A 21923-nucleotide genomic window follows, 5' to 3' on the forward strand; every position below is an offset into this window, starting at 1 on the left:
TCAACTCTTCCATCTGTTGACTTTTGTGAAGTAAAAGAGCTGAAACCTTTGTGAAACGTGAGATTCATCCGGCTGAACCAAGTCACCTACTAGGCAACGCCTGAAAACAATTTTCAAATTTTTATACTTCTTCTTTTACCAGGTAGTAATTCAACAATGTTTAATTATGTCCAAATGCTTGCAGACTGGCTGGATTTCCTCCCTAGGGAGTAGTTTATATTAAAATTTATTTCAACATAGCCAATGACAGGTCATAAGCCCTATAAATGCTTAGACTTCCATATTCCCTTCTCAAAAATGTTTTCCCTCTCTGTTGAAATAAGTTTTAATAAATATTAATATTTAAAAAGCACACTCAGCGCCTGCTGTGAGCCAAGAAACTAGCCGATTATTACTAGGGGTGGAGAATACCTTAAATAAGGGAATATGGATGTCTAGGCATTTACAGAGCTTATGACCTGTCATTGGCTGGTTTGAGTGGCCACTTTACACACTGTGTAACATTCACCATTCTGCCTATGTTTGGACATCCACATTTCCTCAACTCTTCCATCTGTTGACTTTTGTGACGTATTCTCTTCTCAAAAATGTTTTCCCTCTGTTGCAACAAATTTTAATATGAACAACTCCCTTGGGAGTAAATTCAGCCAGTCTGCAAGCATTTGGACATACTCAAAACATTGTTGATGTTCATTATTGTTCATTGTGATCGCTCAAATGCTTAGCATGTTTTTAAGCACGTCGATAGTTATTTGTGATTGATGATGGCAAGAAATACAAACAGAAATTACTTTCTAAATATACCTCGTATTTATGTTCTATCACCATCAGCATTGTGAACAGAACGCTGTTTAGGGGGTAAAGAACGCGTTTTTAAAATGCACTTCAGAGTCTGAAATTTCTTCAGATTCAGCGTCAGTCTTTTCCGTATCACTTTTCAATGAGTCGTTGTCTTTTTTTTTTCCACAAAATGTCATCCTCTGTGCCAACAATAACCAAATAAAAAACAACACCGTTCACTCTGTTCCCGGCACTCACCCTCCTTTCAATACCTTTCTCAGTCATTCCATCCCTAGTAAACATACATACTGACAGTTGGAGAACGACTATATACGCGTTGGGCATGACTTCGCGTTTGGCCATGAGTTAAATGTCATCATTTTTGAGGGCTCAGTCTATATGTATTAATAGGTCCATGCAGTCCGCGTATTGGAATATCCACCATTGCTGTTGTTTGCATTTGGTTCTGCATTTGAAATACAGTTTTTTGAGGTTGGTTCTCAGATATTTTATAATGAAATGTTATTGTATTGTTAAGTATCCAAATAAAATTAGTTTTAGTATGTAGCGTGTTATTTATTTTACTTCATGAAGTACACAAAAAGCAAGAAAAAAGAGTTTAAAAATTCTGAAGTATGAAGCCTATGTCAAATCTAAAATATGTTATATGCAACAACTATGGGAACAGGAAACTAAAATGACATAAACAGACTACAACGACAGCAAAATAAAATATTGAAGCTTGTTTATATAGGAGCTCCCTTATCTAACACCAACTAAATAATGTGAATTAACTTATTATTTATATCACTACAGAGATGGGTAGAATTTTTGTTTCAAGATTATGGATATTCGAGCGTTTACAGGGCTTATGACCTGTCATAGGTTGGGTTCAAGTGGCCACTTTTATGTAGAATTCTACAACATTCCCCATTCCGCTTATTAGCGAATATCAAAAAAACCAAAAATGTCACCGATATGGATATTCGCTAATAAGCGGAATGGGGAATGTTGTAGAATTCTACATAAAAGTGGCCACTTGAACCCAACCTATGACAGGTCATAAGCCCTGTAAACGCTCGAATATCCATAATCTTGAAACAAAAATTCTACCCATCTCTGTAGTGATATAAATAATAATATACCTACTCCCCCTTGGGATACAACCCAGAATTGTGTGTGTATAAATATGTAAATATATATACACATACCAAAAATAATATTGTGAATTAACTTTTTTAACTAGAACCTTTAAAATTTCTTCATTAGTTAACCACTGATATCATTGTAGACAAAGAACTAAAACTTGGAATAAATTGTAGGAAACAGGGACATAATACAAGAATATCAGAACAATATCGCATAAAACATTCCAAAACAAGACAGAGACAATCGAGACTAATAAATCATGGACTGAAACTATACAATAAACTACCAGACAAAACTAAACAAAAGACTCAGACCAATTTTTAAAAAGGAGTAAAAAATATAATTATCAACAACAGAGCATGAAAAAAAAGATATATATAATTTTTGTATAATGAATGTAATAATCCGTAAGTCAAATAAAAAAAAAAATGTTACTCAATTGGGCGGCTGGGCTGTTCAAATGCTGGCATTCAATTGCATGGCTAGGCCATTCGTTAAATGAATTAAGATAACTCAACGTTGAAAGCTAGCCCTTTGGAAACAGCCGAACCAAAAGTAGCCACGTTTAGTTAAGTTTAATAATATAAAATGTTTTGTAACTTGGTCCTTAATTTAACTTAATAATTCATCTTTCTTAAGTAAAAAAGCTAATTATTTTTGTTATTAAACTTAACGTAACCTGGCGGATTTTGGTTCAGCTGTTTCCAAAGGGCTAGCGTTCAACCAGCCAACATGTTAAACTTTTGAGACATCTTAATTCATTCAATGAACGGCCTAGCCATCCATTTTAATGCCGGCATTTAATAAACTGCCCAGCCGCTCAGTTAAATGACTGATTTGAATATTTGGTGGTGAAATATATACAAAGTTTTTTTTTTTACATACAGGTGTTCTTTAAACCCTGTCACATCCGAAACTACGATGATCAGTATGGGCAAGAGAACATATTGGCATATTTAACCAATATTTAGAATGAAGAAATTTTTTTAAAATAAAATATAAAAAAAAAACAAATGTTTGCTTACTTCTGCGGGGGAGAAGCGAGGGGGGCGCGGCCGTGCGGTTGACAGTGTATTAGGCTCCCTCATCTCCCCTCCTCATTTCTTCGCTGCAGAAGTAAGCAACCATTTGGTTTTTTTTAAATATTTTTGTTTTTAAGATTTTAGTCGTTTTAAAAATTTATTTTAATGTGCAAGTATGTCTTCTTACTCATACTGATCATCGTGGTTTCGGATGTGACAGGGTTTAATGAACACCGTGTATATACAAAAAAATTGAGCTTGAGTTTGTTTTGTTGGTGAAAGCGCTAATTGGTCAAAAAAATACGCGGAAGTGTACAAAATATTTTTAATTAGTAACTTACATATATGTAAATATAAGTTATTACATCATAATACTTAAAATAAAAAATTCAACCAAAATACCCTACACAGAACGGAAAAATAAAATCAAGTTTTTCGTATTTTTTATTTTTATAAAAATCCGGTATTTATTTATTTATTAATACAAAGATACATATGCCATTTTTTAAAAAACGTATCTTTAACTCTTGAGGTCAAGAGCTCTGTGTTGACATTCTTTGTTGTTCTTTAATTCAAATTACCCTCCTCGCAACTTTTTCAACGTTGTCATTGGTCAAATGACGCCGTTCCTTAATATATTCTGAGCATGCGCACTAACTTCAAGACGCACTAGTGTTGGTAATCGATTGTGGAAGAATTAGATATATTTATAACTGGTAACGATATTCGATTCCAAATAATTATTGGTATGTAAGTAATATTATATTTAAAAAATACGGAAATATTACACAGGTAGTTCTTATACACTGGAATCTCAAGTGTAAAAATGCAGTACCTTTTTCACCATTTGTCGCCGATAAGGGAATGATAATGGAACTAATATTAACATTTTAAATAAAATTAGTTTGTTCATGTTTTTTGATTTTATTTCTTCTCTTTTGCATTGGAAACCATAGTGTTTTTGAAAAATAACATGAATTATGAATTCTAAAAAAACATGATGCGTAAATATAATTGAAAGATGTTTGTTATTGCCATGTCGTGCCGTCTGATAAATTGACATTATTATGGATAACTTATAAAGTGGCATTTTAGTCAAAATCACCTTCAGGAAACAGTACAATAAATATCCTAAGTCATGTTGCAGCTACATAGCGTATGGACGGTTGTGATTCTAGTTTCTCATTTACAATTACAATATATATATTAATAACAGATAATTGCTTAATTACAACATGTCTTGCATCTACAGAGCGCTGAACGGTATGAAATATAGCCCCCGTTTACATTATTTTAAAATGTAATTTTCAGTGTATTTTTTCTAATCGCTAGCAAGTAAGAGTTAAAATACGTCTTCCAGCTACAGAGCGCATGTATGGTTGGAATTCTAGATCCTATTTGTGATTTTCTCGTATATTAAACAATTTGAAGTTGATGACACACACACAAAAGCTAGATTAATAAATGCATCGCAGCAACAAGCGTATGAACAAATGTAATTCCAGCTTGCTAAAAATGATTTTATAAAAAACATTTAGCAGAGTATTCAATTTGTTCAGTTTGCATTATGAAAAGTTAACAATACACAAGGAAATCAATGATGTATTCGTTTGTAATTGCCCCCTTAGAGGCACTCATTTTGAAGATTTTTTCGAATATTGGCATTTGGCTAAGACTTTTTCGTAAAAACAAAATCATGGGCTTAATGCTATAACTAGGTAACTTCTTCTCATTCTAAGTTATTTACAACTCTTTGAAAATGGTTACCAAAATTCAAATAGTGCGGTAAATGATAAAAACGTTAATATGTTTATATATATATATATTTTTAAACTTTAAAATCAACATTTATGAGCCAACTACTAAAATACAGATTTGTGTCTTCCTCCATGAATGCCTTAAATAGACTAGTAGAATTTTCAAATATTCTCAGCGTTAATTTTGTTGCCGTTATTTCATTGTCTATTCGCTCTACATGTCCAAGCTAAAGCAGAACTCCTTTCTTGATTTTGTCGATAATAGTTATTTTAGACTCACATAATGTACTTCGAATGTTGATGGATCGAGAAAAACCGAGAAAGACATAGTGTGATCAAATCCAACAAAAACTTGCAGATCGGCGGGCGTACATAAGAAGGTGTATGAATGTAGTGAAAGCTAGATCTGTATGCAAAGACCGAGTAATCTGGCGTTCTATCATCTCTGCCTGTATGTTAAGAAAAACGGCATGATGATTTGTTTTGTATTCAAATAACGATTTTATTGCTCACTCAAAAATTATGATTTCTGCTTATTTATTTATTCATTCATTTATTTGATCAATTGTAGTCTGCATTACTTTACGGGATCTTTAACCCGTTGCTAATTGATATAATGGAGATATCTGCTAAACTGCCGATATGTACAGAAAAATATATTCATATTATCTGCAGAAGCCGTATTCAGCAATCGAATTGCCCTATTAATGGGTGAATTCTGACTTGCATTTATACAGCTTCTGGGTTTGTAAAACATTCCATGAGATCTCGCTCTAGTATAATTAAAATTATATTTATTATAATTATATTGTGATTATATTCATAATTTTATTTATTAAATAATGTATGGCATTAAGCCCACGATATGATAAATATAAATGTATTAAAAGCTAGATGAGTTATTGTTTGATTAATTATTTAAAGAAACTAAATATCCAATGTGTAAATAATCGAACTTTAACCAAACACATCACTAAATCTAACCAGAATAAAAAAAAACTCGTTTATCGGGGCGATTCTTGTGCGGCTGACGACCCTTTTGAGTTATGACGTTAAGTGCCATTCCGGCATTAAATTGTTCTAGTAAAGAAAGTTTATCGAGAAGTAATCCAGCATCTGTCATGCCTTCAATAATTTCCAGACACTGGTAAGTCAAAAACATTGTACAATTAAAAATTACATTCTTCCTGCTCCGCGCGCCGCCATTTTGCATTTCATCTGTCATGTTTACGAATATTGTTTTGAATCGGACTTCTGTTTTGTTGTGATAACAAATTTTAATAAACGTAAAAATTACCCACGAAAAGATTAAGACTCTAAAAACACTGCCATGTTCTTTTTTTATAAATAATATTTTAGATAATTAATGATCAGAAGTAACTAGTTATTCGATAGGGACCTGATGTCCGCCCTTTTTAGAAGATTTACGAGAAATAGATTTTGATGAATAGTTTTTTTAATTATTATTTTTCGGTCATTCTCTCTCAAATTCCTCCCCGGTTCTGTGTGAAAAATACAGCTGCACTTCGGACTGATTATGCCTAACTAAAATCGACAGAATCGACGTTTCGTAGTCCCGATTTATGCACCCCAAAACTAAACCTATTTGTTTGTTTGTTTAATGAAATAGTATCAAAATTAATTCTTGTATCGGTTCCTTTTGCAATTTAAAAACATATTATTATCATATTTGTCAACTGTACGTCCGAAGACAGCAAATAAAACTGGACGCTTTTATGGCTGTTTGATTGGTTTAAGTTCCCATAGTAAACGATTTATCAAAAATATAAAACTAAAGGAACACGCCAATGGTAAATATCTATAGTGTGTTAAAAAATTGCTGCTATTGTGCTATAATCCGGCGAGAAAATACGAGAATACGTTTGTATGAAGAAAAGTGGACCGCGTTTTCTCTTGAGATTCTTTGTTCGTTTTTTTTATGTGTTGAGTTTTCGTTTGGCCATTTGAGGAACATATTGAAATGTTATGGCGTCTTTAGAATTTTCTGGAAACATTACCGTGATTTTATTCCATCCACATTAAAGATTTATAACTGTAAACAATTTAATTAGACGAATGTTATTGTTGTATTTGTCAGAAGGTACAGTCAGCCATCTGTGGCCCCTTTCTGTAACTAATTCGTAAAGTATGAGTGGGAACGAAAGCGAAATACGATTTTGATTGCGTTAGAGATGTATATATGACGAACGAACTTACGAAACGAAATTCTGACAATGGCCTGCATGGAATTTTCCATTGCTTCGTGCGTTTCACCTAAATTGGTTTAAAAATAGAAAGTGTGTTGTGTTTACTAATTTATTCATCATCCTTGTCTTCGCCAGTGGTGCATATGGTACTGGATTGCTACGCCAATCGCTGCGTATTTCCCCTATTTCAGTAACCGACCGGAGTTTCGGTCTCAGCCAATAAAACAAACAAGTTTCAGTAGCCGAAGTTGGCCCAAACTTCGACTCAGCCGAAACCTGCAGTCGGGATGTGTCGGATTACGTTCGGCTGCACTCGGGTGCATCCTAAGGCTCTTGGAGAAGTTCTCGTGAAAAGTCTTGCGTATTTATATTTTTGTAATTCCTTTACAGTTAAAAGTTAAAGTTCCTTTAGCGTATATTGAATAACTGTTGCATATAAGTTATACGTATAACATAACAACGGACCAAAAAGCGCTAAAATTAAACAAATTTACTCATTAAATTTATACCTTTTATTTCATTGTGTATTTTATTCAACCTTCTGAAACCTGAATTCAATCAGGGGCCTGGAAATGGGAAGATGAAGACGTCATACCTTTACCTTGCGGTATACTTGAAGATAAATTCTCTCTAGCGATTACGAAGATACACTACCGACCCCTTACCTTCAAGTTTTGGATAGGTACATCGATATGAAACAAGTGGAAGCCTACGTCACGGTACACATATCCACGCACTGAAATGACATAGCTTCAGTATAACGTCATAGTTGAAGATAAAAGTCTCCCGACCGACTACTAAGATACACTACCGATCCCCCCACCATCAAGTATTGATGTAAGTAGATCGGTTTATACCGTCGGGTCTAGGACCCCTCGATACGTTTATCTACGCATTAAAAGTGTCAATAATTTTCTTCTATCGAGCATTTTTTCCTTTAATCATGATTTATCAAAAAAATTTATAGTTTTGAGGTTGGCACATTTTTCTTTCAAAGCCTATTAAAAATACGAGAGAGAAATAAGTAAATGTTGAAGTCGAATTAAATTCCGACATAACTGTCAGTTTAATGAAACGAACGCCTAGATGTGAAAATAATGTCGCTAGGTTCTGTCCTATTAACATATAAGAGTATATAGGCGTAAGGAAGTTACCACTGTAAAAAATAAATTCAGTTTTTATATTTTTTCCATCTGTTTTACTATCTTTCCGAGTGTATGTATCGCGACGTTAAAGAAACCGGCTTTGTAGTCAATCAGTAGATACATACAGACGGTCGTTAAGCGTACCGTTTAGGTTATTTCCAAAAGTCATACAAAATTCACGTTCAAGCGAGCATTTTTTGCTTGAATTGGGATTTATTGGAGTTTATAATCGCGTTGAAGTGGGCACTTTTTATTACAGAAGCCTGTTTAAAATATAAATGAGAAGTATTTTAAATGTTAATGACGTGGGGAACGCGGACTATTTTTTTGCTGCCATTCATTGGCTTGTTTCGATCATGTGATGTCAATATGACAAGTAAGTAGAACATACCGAGGTAAGATACAGATAGTACAGAAGTTAAGTATACCGTCTCGATATATAAAGATGAAGGTACCGTTTATAATCGAGGCACAGGAACATACAAACCAATGCTCATCATAATTCAATGTTCCGATCCGCCGGTTGCGAAATAATAATGTGCTGTTCCTCGATCAACACAGCACAAACTATGGCTTGCATGCACCAATGTCCCGATTGTGTCGTATTGTAAACTCGAGACAAGATCTGGACTTTTTGGTGTAAGTCTTTATAGATTTAAAAATTCACTAAGATTTTGAGGTAGTAATTTTTATTTTTTTGTCCTAGCTTTAATTTTATTTTATTAGTGCCTGTATCTAATATAAGAAATTGTATTTACCATCGTTAGAATAGACTGCATAAGTCCGTCAAATAAATAAATAAATAATCTCAGAATTATCGATCATACGCGCAACAATCGATAAAAATGTGTAGCCAAATACACATTCCTTCTAGTCTCTAAACTGTTGTAGCCGAGCATACCCCGGAGAAGCTCGGTCGGGTAGAGCCGAGATAATACCCGCACTTTCATGAGGAAACTGAGTGATTTGATGTTTCTCTTTAAGATAATAAATGGCATGTTGGACTCTCCTGACTTGCTGAACATGATTCAATTCCGAATACCTGTTAGGACTACTAGATAATGTCCCATTTCATATAGATATTGCTGCTTCTAATTATGCTATGAATTCACCTATTTCAAGATTGCACAGTCTAGGGAACCAGATCAGTTGTATTGACATTTTTCACATTAGCCAAATGAAGTTTAAACTTGCTATTAAAGAAATAGTTTAGGATTTTGACTGATTTTATTTATTCATTTATTTGACATAAACGGCATAAATTGCCTTTAACATATATTGAACATAAATATGAAAAAAAAATACATGTATAAAAACATAACAAAAAATTATAAAATTGCATAACTATAACAATAGTAACAAGTAGGTTAATACACGTAAGCAACCAAAAATATTAACGAAATAAATACATAAATATGAAAAAACAAAAAAAAAAACATTTTTAAATATAAAGAAAAGTTTAAGAATAATATTGCGAGAGAAAAAAAGAAATCAGACTCGTTTTATAACTATCAAGTCCAGAACCAAATATATCAGCCTTGTCCTCATACTGATTGCCATGTCTATGGAGCCTAGGGATAGGCGAGTGCATGTGATAGTTGGTTCTAGAACTTGCAGAACAAAAAGGAGATCTGTGGCGGGTATGTCGACCAGGTACACGGAAACACACCAACTCCAGCAAATCTGGACGGTCAATTAATGAATTGATCACCTTAAAAGGTAATATTAGGTCGGTTAGGATTCTTCTATCAGAAAGTCTTCAAAGATTTGCTGAAGACAACAATTGATTATAATTAAATAAAGCAGCTGGAATATGAAGTTTAAAATTAATATATTTTAGAAATTTCTTCTGGACGCGCTCGAGTGAATCAGAATGTACACGATAATGGGGTAATGGTTTAAGTATTTATGTTCATTTATAAAAAAATAAAAATAAATGTATTAATAAATACATGTCAAATATATTTATAAACGTACGACTAGATATTTGTTTTTTTATTTTTTTTAGTTTTTAAAATTTAAATTTTTATATATTAAAAAAAAAATTCATATTAAATTTTTAAAAACGGTTGAGAACCCCTGAGCTCTTATCAGGAGACAGTTAGTATTATTCCTAGGGCATTCAATATACATTGCAACAATACCAACAAATCAATGATTAATGATTTTTGCTATTTCGAATATACCGCGTTATCTTTATTTTTATTATTTTTCTACCTAAGTATGTTAAGTATTAAAATCCCAAAGTTATTATATAGAATATTTATAAAACAACTGTGTAATATGTATAGATATATTGTTATTATATTATTTCATAATTTATTTCATAATTTATTATTTCATCATTTTTCTTATTATATAGTATGTATAATGTAAAAGCCCCATGGGCGTCAACAGAAAGAAAAAAAAAATTGTAATACAACACTGTATGTCAATTGTATTTATGATTATGTTTATACAAGGCATTTGTGCCGTGTATACACTAATAAATAAATAAATAAAAAGTCAAAACATTACATTTGTCAACGTTGAGGAACAAATTGTTTCTTTCACACCATACATTTTAGCAATTGAAGTTAGATTGTAGAGTTTCGCAATGACCTATGTTTGTTACCACCCTATATATTTTTATATCATCATTGAACATGTTCAGAAAAAAAATATTGTAAACATTATATTTTTCATACAGAAAACTTAATTTTACTTTGTAGATAAAATTAAAGATACATTTTAACATCAGAATGCGTACCCGGGTAGTGCCCCATTAACAGTTTGAGGGATTATATATATAGTTGGATAGTTTATATAGCGCCATTTTTGTGAAAATCACCTCAAGGGCGCTGTACAATTAATAAATATCCCAGTACGTCTTGCAGCTACAGAGCGCATGGACGGTTGGGATTCTAGTTCCTCGTTTTCAATTAAGATCAATAAAAAAATATAACAGAAGGAGCTAGATTACAGGACGTCTTGCAGCTACAGAGCGCATAGACAGTTAGAAATTTAGCCCCCATTTACACATTTTAAAAATTGACAAATAAATTTAGTGTATTAAAAAATAATAATAATATGAATAATAAAAAGGAGTAAGATAACAGCACGCCTTGCAGCTACTAAGCGCATAGACGATTGGAATTCTAGACCCCGTTTACAAAATTTAGGTATTTTAAAGTTGATATATGAAAGCTAGATAACCAATCATCGTGGAGCTACAAAGCGCATGGACGAGAGGAAATCCAGCAAGGGATTATTATTAATATAGTTGGAAATTTTATATAGCGCCATTTTTGTGACAATCACCTTAAGGGCGCTATTTATTTATTTATTAACGGACATTGTCCGTGTATACAATTTATAGGGTTTAAATATTACAATAAAATAATAGTTTAAAACATTTTAAGAAAAGAAGCATTGACAAACATAAGGGACATCGAGACAAGATCTGGACTATTTATTTAGTGCTCGTTTAAATCCTTGTAAACTTCAACCAAAAAAGTCCAAATCTTGTCTCGAGTCAACAATACGACAAAGACGGGTCATTGGAGAATTAAGGCCATAGTTTGTCCTATGCTGATCGATGAACAGTACTTCATTGTTTCTTAATCTACGAGTCAGAATATTGAATTTAACTTGTCCCAGTAATGATGGACCATCGATTATACCATTTAGTATGCCGAACATATATATGGAGTCATTATTAGTTTTACGTTTTTGTTGACTAGAAATATTTAACATTGACTCTATTTCAGCATAAGAATAATTATCTCTCTCTAGTCCGAGCATCCACGCTACTTTTCGAAGCAAGCGATGTTGGACTGATTCAATGTGATTTATGCGATTGACATAGAATGGAGACCAGACCACGGAGGCATATTCTAGAAGAGGGCGAACAGTTGAGCAATAAAGAGTTTTGATTATACGGACATTAGTAAAATCAGAGGATATTCTGTTAATGAAGCCAAGTAATTTCAGTGATTTATTTACTGTATTATCTATATGCTCGTTGTATGTCAGTTTATAGTCCAAAACAACTCCTAAATCTCTGATGGACTTAACTACATCAATTTCGGAGTTTTCTAATAGGTACTCGAAGGAAATAGGTTGTTTTGTTCTATGAAATGACATTATTTTGCATTTTTAAATATTTAGTTCTAATTTATTGACTTTACACCATTGGTTAGAAGAGTTAATGTCTGATTGAAGAAGAAAACAGTCTTGTAAAGTTTGAATTATTTTGAGAATTTTATTGTCGTCCGCGAAGAGCCAAAAACGAGAGTAAGAGAATGATTTAGCAACATCATTAATAAACAAATTGAAAAGCGGGGATGTTGTTTGTTGTTAAATCGAGTATTATTTATTTGGCCGAACGCCCATTGGCAGAGGTAAACGGTTTTATAATTCTATTAAAAGAATAATTTAAGTATGCAAATATAGTAATTTCCTAGTTTCTATCTTCTCCGCCTAAGTTCCTCAGTAAGTCAGTAGCTTGAGGACTCTCTTCCACTACGCTCGTGTTCGTCGTGATCGCCTTCAATTATTGATTTCGATAGCATTTATACTAACCAGGTTTTCTAAGACTAAGGTTTTGTTATTTTTTTAAAATATTAAAGTTCGAACCAAGTTGTGGTATCTCTCAATTGAACATCCGTGACGCTTCGACGGGGCCGCAACTCTTCAAATATAAAAATATGTTGTTAAGATAATACGCATCTAAATAGTGGCGAGTCTGCAAAGAGGGAATAAGGAATTCTAGGCATGAACAGGGCTTATGGCGTGTCACCGCCTGTTTTAATCACTTTACAAACTGTATAACATTCACCATTCTACCGATATATATATATTTTTTTTTAATGTTTATATTTATTTATTTTAAAGAAACAAACAGTCTACAATGATATAGTAAAATAATAAAGAAAATACAGCTTAAAAACAGACCAGCAAAGTTTCTAAATAAGAATCATACATATTAAATTGTGTTACAACAAAAGGGTGTGTTTATGTGTATTAGGGTAGGAGTAAGTGTTCAGAAATGTGTAAGTGTGAGCATCATTAAATAGTAAGTGGGATCGTATCGCAGCCAGAAATAAGGAGTCTTAGTTTATTTTTAAATAAATTAAGGGACATGTAAAATATATCAATAGATGAAAAAAAAGCATTATAGATTAAGCAAGAATGTTGTGCATAGTTAATGCTACAGACTGGCAGATGGAATAAATACTTATTTCTTGTCACGCGATAGGGGGACATTGAGATTAATCAAATTAATATAATCATCATCATTGGCTTTCCGTACCAAGTGGTGCTTAGGGCACTAAATTTGTAAACAAAGTGCAGCGTATTTCGATCGTCAGTGATTCAGTTAACATTTATCTTTAATTTTAACTACAAAGTAAAATGAAGTTTTATGTATGAAAAGCATAATATGGATACATGTTTTTCTTCTAAACATGTTCAATTAAAGGTTACCGATGAAGATACCTTAAATGTTCATGCAGATATACTTATTTGCGTACACAAAAATCGGTTTTTTCTTTATAGACCGTCGAAGATAATTTTGTTAACTTTCCATTGTAATCGGAACCCCGGTGCCAGTTCAGGGCCGCGATTATGAACGCTATCGTCATCGGTACATATCGAGACGGTTTAAACTAACATCGATATTTACGTACGAAAATGTGTATATTTGTATGAAAAATCAAAGTATCTTCGTTGGTAATAGGTAATTGAACATGTTTAGAAAAAAAATGTAAGCATATTATATTTTTCACACAGAAAACCTTATTTTACTTTGTAGATAAAATTAAAATCAAATTTTAATTTCCCGTCAGAATACGTACTCTGGAGCAATGAAATGTGGCAAATTCTACTCTGCCAGGAATCGAACCCAGGATCTCGAGAATGATAGACGAGCGAGACAACCGCTACACAACGCGACGCACGTATCTCTACTCGATTTCCTCCTTCAGGATTTTTAACCGAGAGCAGCAATCGAGTCGAAAGCACTCGTCTAGGTGTCTGGTTCTACCATTCGAAACCAGGCGAGAGAAGTGTGCTTGTCAATTTAATTGATGGATGCATCGAGAAAATAGGAAACTGGATGGCTGTAAACAGACTAACATTAAACCCATCAAAAACTGAACAACTATGGGTCGCTTCAGCCAGACGACAGAATTGGATCCAGGATACGGCTCTACCCAATGTAGGGAGTACCGCTTTACCCACCGTTAAACTACTAGTAGTTTTACTCAATTCTGACCTTTTTCTTGACGCTCAAATTAGTAGAACGATAAGTTCATGCTTCTATCAGCTGAGACAAACTAAATGCATACGCAAAAATTTGCCCGTTGATGCCGTCCGTCAATTAATAAATGCGTTTGTAGTGTCTAGAGTCGATTATTGTAATAGTATCTATGCAGGTTTACCAATTAACAAAACGACTTGCCTACAATCTGTATTGAATGCTGCAGCGAGACTTATTTTCGGAATCTCTACGGAAGTTCAGTCATATCACTCCACTACTTAGGGAATTACACTAGCTACGTTTTCCACAGAGAGTCGAATACAAACTCTGTTGGTTTATATATAAATCACTGAACAACTCTGCTCCGGAATATCTAAGGGAACTATGCATTCCAGATGAACTAGCTGACAGGTGTATCACGCTTAGATCAGCTACGTCTACGACGAGAGGAAAAGTTATTATACCTCTACGCAATCAGCGCACTAAATTTAGTGAACGCGCATTTGCGGTCGCAGGCCCTACGGCATGGGATTCTCTCCCAGCGGAGGTGCGATGCTGTGAAAGTGAAGTGATGTTTCGGAAAAGACTTAAAACCCACTTGTTCTCTAAATCATTTGAATAAATCCGTAGCATGTGACAACAAAAAAAAATGTTTTAATTAAATTACAAATTTAAAAGCTTCAAGAATCACTATGTAAAGCGCCCTTAATAATAATAATATTTGGCTGATTTATATAGCGCCATTTTTGTAAAAAATCACCTCAAGGGCGCTTTACAATTGTATATCTAAACTTACATTCTAACTAAACTTAAGTGATACATTATATTTCCAGATTTAAAATTGAGGGTATGATAGTCTAAAGAAGTGGTATTTTAGTTTGGATCTGATATGACTGGGACTGTCGATGATTCGTAAGTTTGAAGTCAATCGGTTCCAGGCAGAGGGGCCGGCGGCGGCAAAAGCACGATCTCCAAATCTAGTGTTTGAAGAGCGCCGGATTTCGACAAGTTTTCCTCTTCCTGAATCAAATGTTGACCTAAGAGTAGATTTTCTTTGACATGTATTTTCCCTAATACAAAGGTCCTATAGGTATTTTGGAGCCATTTCATGAAGGGATTTGAATACTGTCCAGCAAAGCTTGTATTTTATTCTCTCTAAGCTTTTTAGCCAGTGCAAATCTCGAAGATGTTGTGAGATGTGAGAATATATTTTTACTCCCGTAATAAGCCTCGCCGATGCATTGTAAACAGATTGAAGTTTATTAGTTTGATATTTTGGGAGATTTGCGTATATTCCATTACGAGGTATTATATTACGAAAATGGCGCTATATAAGTTATCCATAATAATAATAATTTACTGTTTTACCTGGTGCTCATTTTTAAATATCGTAAAAAATGGGCACAACTAATGTTAACAACTTCTGAAACTTGTAGGGATGTGAAAATTGCAAACATTAGGCAAAATTATAAATGTTAACACAGTGGGTAATGTGACACTTAAATCAGACAATGACAGGTCATAAACCTTTACAGTGCCTACACTTCCATATTATCCCTCGATGACATCTTCCAAAGTAATTTCAGTACGCGCTCGTCTGCAAAAATACTCCTAGTATATTTTCGATAAAAGAATATTTGAGTTCAAAAGAATTGACAGTTTGTTAAAAAGACTGACTTTTAAAAAAGGAACTTTCAAGAAAAAGTGTTTCGTTTTAAGGAAATTGAAAAGGAAAAATTGTCAAGATGATGATGCATTTGGTGTGCGAAAATTACGCCTGGTAAATATATTTTTAATTAAATTAACTTTTTTTTGTTGCTAATTTTGTGTGGAAAAGGAAATATCACATACTACAAATACTTGGATTTAGAAAAATTAATTATATTTTAAAAATCAGAATGGACATTGTTGAAAAATGTTTTCATACGTAACTTTTTTAATAAAATTATTAAAACTATGTCTCTACAAAAACGCGACATGTTTGGCCTTGACAATAGGGAAATATCACATACTACGAATACCGATAAAAATGTATGAATAATTAGTTGTATTTTCAAAATTTTTATTTCATTACCTCTTGTTTCATCTAATTATAGGCAAAATTCATATTTATGGCGAACTTTTAATAATTTTAATGTACTAAATAAATCATTTAACATAGATTTATTTGAAAATAATCTTAATGACGTGCGGCGTTTACTTTCAAAATAACTCGTAGTATTTTTTTTCTTTTCTTTTAAATTTACATTTAATTACTATTCATTTTATGTTCGAGAATCTTTTTTAACTTACTGTGATGCTACTTGTGAAAACCTGTAATTGGCTTATTTGTTATTTGTTTTGTTATATAAATATGATATAATTATAGCTGTTGGTTATCCAAATAAATAAAATAAAATAAATAAATAAATAAATAAAATCAATCTGGATATTGTGGAGAAATGTTTTCATACATAAATTGAAAATTTTTTTTTTTTTTTTTAATACGTCAATTGAAAAACGCGACATGTTTGGCCTTGATAGTTGTGACGTCCAGATTTGTGACAATGTTCTAAACAAATTTGAATGGTCAGGAACCAATAAACATGAATCGTGACGTATAAGGGGCGTGGCCAATGGAATGACAGTTTTTGCAGGAATTGCAAATTTAACTATGTTACTAATAAGAATATTTCAAGAAGACTGATCACCTTACCTTCATGTAACAAAAATGATCAAGATACGCTGCGATTGGTGTACCAATGCAGTGCCCTATGCACCATTAGGTGCGGAATGGGAATGAAGATAATGAATGTTCAATGGGTTTTTAAACTTATTTTGTTTTTAATAAGAAAATATTTTTTTTTTTATTTACATTTTTAAAGTATTAAAGGTAAAATAATACTGGCCAGTAAAAAAAAAATTGTTTAGTAGCATAAAAAACGCTTTTAAATTTGTAATTTTGAATTTCCTCAAAAACGGTCATTCCATCGGCCACGCCCATAATACGTCACGATTCATGTTTATTTGTTTCCGACCATTCAAATTTGTTTAGAACATTGTCACGAATCTTGATGTCACAACTATCAGGGCCAAACACGTCGCATTTTTCTAGCAACGTATTTTTATTTAACTTTTTTTTTTAAATTTATGTATGAAAACATTTCTCCACAATATCCATATTGATTTTGAAGATACAATTAATTATTCTAAATCTATTTCGTATTTTTTTTTATTTATTTACAATTTTAAAAAACCCGTTAGGGTTACATTAGAAATTTAATATTGTCTAGTCATTTTATGTCTCGTCTAGTCTAGTTAGTTCAGTCATCATGTGCTTTTTCAGATTGATTTTAAATTTGTCTCCAATAAAAGTTTTCAAGTAGTAAGGTAGGTCGTTGTAGTGTTTAAGTCCATTATGTAGTATTTTTGACTGTCCTGTGTTTGTCTTTGCTTTTTCAATATGATAGTGTTGTTGTTGTCTGGTGTTATATTTGTGTATGTCAGCATTTTTGACTAATATTATGTCGTCGTCTTGTATGTTTCCCAGTGTTATTTTGTGCACAATTTTTAAGGTCTCAATTTGAGTCAAGTAGTTTATGTCAAACTGGTGTGTTTTTTGTACAGTTCAGTCGTAGAGGTCATTTATTAGGTCGTATATTTTTATCCGTATTCGTAGTATGTGATATTTCCCTATTGTGGTCGTTATTTATGTCTATTTTGTGAAAAAAACTTGAACGCTCTATGTCTGCGGATTTACGTTTCGGTCTGTTGGACGAATACGAACTGAAGCGATGACACATCACCGGGAAGCGAAAGTAAAGCATGTAGTCGTAAAATCATTGCAAAATGGCACCAAAATATTATAATGTTGATAAATTACTACAAAATTAAATGATGATAAATATTGTTAAAGTCATTTGGTCATTTTTGCCCAGATTACATTGGGAAGTTATCAGAGTTGTCTTAATTATTTTTTATAAGTATAATTTAATTTTCTGTTTTCGAAAATTTGTTTATTTATTTATTTAAAATACAAGCTGATGTACAGGTTAAACGAATATAAACAGAAACTACAAAAAAATGTATGTCAACATTTTTTTATTTTTTTTAGAGTCTTTATTCAATAAAATATACATATTATTACAATATTAATACATTATAAAGAAAACAAAGTATTAAGATATATTTTGTCCCGATAAACTATTCAATAATAGTTTGTCATCGGGTGCTCAGACATTAGTTTTAATTAATAATCAAATAAGAAGAGTACAGACATAATACTGTATACGTATAAAATAATAAACATAAAAATAGTTTAAAGATTTTTTTTTTTTTTTAAGTAAGAAAATAGAGTAAAATAATACAATTAAAATTAAAGAATAGTAATTTACTTAAATATATTTTAAATATAAGAAAAAAAAAAAAAATAGACACATATATAAATAGTGTGTGCTCATAAATGTAATCAAAACAAGATAAAAAAATAAATTAAACAAGGTAAAGTAAATCGAGAATTTCAATTCATATCTACAGGAGAAAAAAAAAATTAGTAAGAAAATTAAAAAATGTAATTAATGAGGGATAATTTTTTTAAATTTTTTTTTTTAATTTATATATGTAAAAATAATAAGTAAAAAATATTAAAAAATTTTAAAAATTTAAAATTAAATGTTTTGAGGATGTGAATTTTTCTATGATATATTTTGTTTTTATAAATATTTTTTATTTCCTTTTTTAATTACTATAAAAAGAATACCATATTATCTTTTACAGAATACTTTATTTTTTCTTTCTTATGTTACACAAAAATATTTTAACTGTCCATTATTTATTATAGGAGTAAAAATTCACTAACATTTTCTTGTATACCCACGAACAGGCTATGCCTTTGTGGGATTTTTTTGTTTACTATTTTTACTATTAATATGTATTTCATTGCTATGTAATTATGCCTTATTTTTTGAATACTCTATTTTATCACTTATGTAAACAAACAAAAAACTACTGGCAGGTTTAAGTGGCCACTTTACACACTATGTAACATTCACCATTCTGCCCATATTTGAACATCTAGGTATATTCCTTCAATTCTTCCATCTGTTGATGTTTGTGAAGTTAAATAGCTGAAACCTTTATTTATGCGGGTGAGATTCATCTAATTGAATTATTTCACCTACATACTAGGCAACGCCTGAAAATGTTATTTTTTCAATTTCTAAACCAGGTGGATTTATCAACAATATTTTGAGTTTGTCCGAATTTTTGTAGACAAGGATCGTGAAATTAGATGAATCTCACCCGCATAAATAAAGGTTTCAGCTCTTTAACTTCACAAACATCAACAGATAAAGGAATTGAAGGAATATAGATGTTCAAATATGGACAGAATGGTGAATGTTACACAGTGTGTAAAGTAGCCACTTAAACCAGCCATTGACAGGTCATAAGCCCTGTAGATGCCTAGACTTCTATATTACCTTCTCTTAAATGTTCTTCATCTCTGTTGCTTAATTTAATATCTTAATTGGCTGTGACTGTGCTGTAGAAATAAGGAGATAATTTATGTAAAAAATTGAGTCAATCCATCGATTACTTTCCGAGATTTGCGGTCACAAACATACAGAACCTAAATTTTAATATATAGGTATATCAACATAACATATCATGGATAATCATATGAAAGAGATAGAATGTATGGCCATTGGAGCAAAAATGGATAATTTTTCAGTAAGCTGCTTGTTGTATGTTGATGATGCAGTTCTGTTAGCAAGCAGCAAGGCTGATTTGCAGCAAATAGTCTCTAGAATGTATGATGTATGCCTGGAGAGCGAATTGGCGATGAAAGAAAGTAAGTCAAAAGTGATGGTATTTGAAAGGGGAAGTGAGGTTACTGACTGCATAATAAATGTAAACAACGAATGTCTCGAACAAGTAGAAGAATTTGTGTATTTGGAAAGCACGTTTTCAGGAGATGGAAGAGTAGAAAAAGATGTTGAAAGGAGAGTGAATGCGGGCATCAAAATGAACGGCGCACTGAGCACAGTAATTGCTAATAAAAACATGTCAATCGAAGCTTATCTGGCAGTGCACAGCGGAGTTTTAATCCCATCACTTATGTATGGAAGTGGAACATGGAACTGGCAGCGAAAGGATAAAAGCCAGGGGACGCGGTTAAAATGCGTTCTCTTCGACGAATGTGTGGGAAATCAATGTATGACAGGATTACAAATGATGAAATCAGGCGATAGTGTAAATCTGAGTCAAGTATAATTGATAAGATTAGGAAGGGTCTCTGAGATGGTTTGGTCATGTAAGAAGCTAGGAATGTTTGCCAGTATAGACGTGTGTGGCGGTCTATTCTCTCTGCCTACCCCTATGGGGAAATGGCGTAATGGTAGTAGTAGTGGTAGTGGTACTGGCAGTGGTAGTGGTTGTAGTAGTATATATAAAGATTAGGCATGTTTCAAAGGTATATTGTACCCTCTCCCTCATTCATTCACGCATACACACATTCACATACACATGAATACAAACGTCACACACACACAATTATATTATGTGTCATTAGATTTACAGTGGATTTTTTTGATTGGCTCTAGCATTGTTAATATTTTTCTACTTATTTTGTTTATGTAATAGCTGTAAAAATCCCAAATAAAATAAAATAAATAAATATTAAGGTAAGGATTGGCCTACTACTCGGTTAAAGTGTACAATCTACTTACATTATTCATGAGGGCAATTAGTACGTACCGCGGTATTTTACGGGAATTTTACCAGATTTTGGTAAAATACGGTATTTTACGGTAATTTTCGGTAAGAAACGAATATGACGTACTACTTTTTATTTTTCGAAGATATAACAAATATGAGTAGCTTTGTTTTAGGACACGTTACACGACAGTGAAAACCAGGTTTAGATCCATCTGGTGGGGACAATTATATTATTATTAAATGCTTTTTTTCGTAGGACTTTTTCAATGTACAATACAAAATTTAAAAATATAGATAACACAAACATCACTCTGTCAGATTTAACATCTACACTAAAAATGTATTATGTAACTTAGTAGACATTATAATAATAAATATGTACATCTCCCCTCCCCTCCTTATCCTCTCTTTAAGCATTTTTGTCCTTATCCCGCCCAATATACAGTAACTTATAAAATAAATATTTTAAAAATCTTTGATTATTGAGTACATGAAAATATCATTTTTATATGTATAAATTGTATGTATTTATTTGATATGTAATATATTTTCTTTACTAACTTTGTATACTATGTGGAAATCTGTCATCAGTTCTGAGTTTATACACTATAACTGTTTGTTTACTAAAAATATGTATGTAGAACTGTTGATTTCCCAAATAAAATAAAATAAGTAACCGGAAATTACGGCATTTTACCGCGCCTTTTGGTAAATTACGTCATTTAACATTCATACTTTCAATCAGAGCAACAATGCCGTGTCCCGTGCCCCGTGCACCACTCGGAGCGTATGAAGAAATGACGATGATGATCAAGTAATGTACCATTTCGGATGGCACAAAACCTCGTCAAGTTTATTTATAAAATGACTTTGAACGTTTCGTGACTTAATAAATTCGTTTTCCGTAATTATTGGTACCATCTCGA

Source organism: Micrasema longulum, unplaced genomic scaffold, assembly GCF_059751315.1.
Source record: "Micrasema longulum isolate JH-2025_06_02 unplaced genomic scaffold, ASM5975131v1 h1tg000462l, whole genome shotgun sequence".
NCBI lineage: Eukaryota > Metazoa > Arthropoda > Insecta > Trichoptera > Brachycentridae > Micrasema > Micrasema longulum.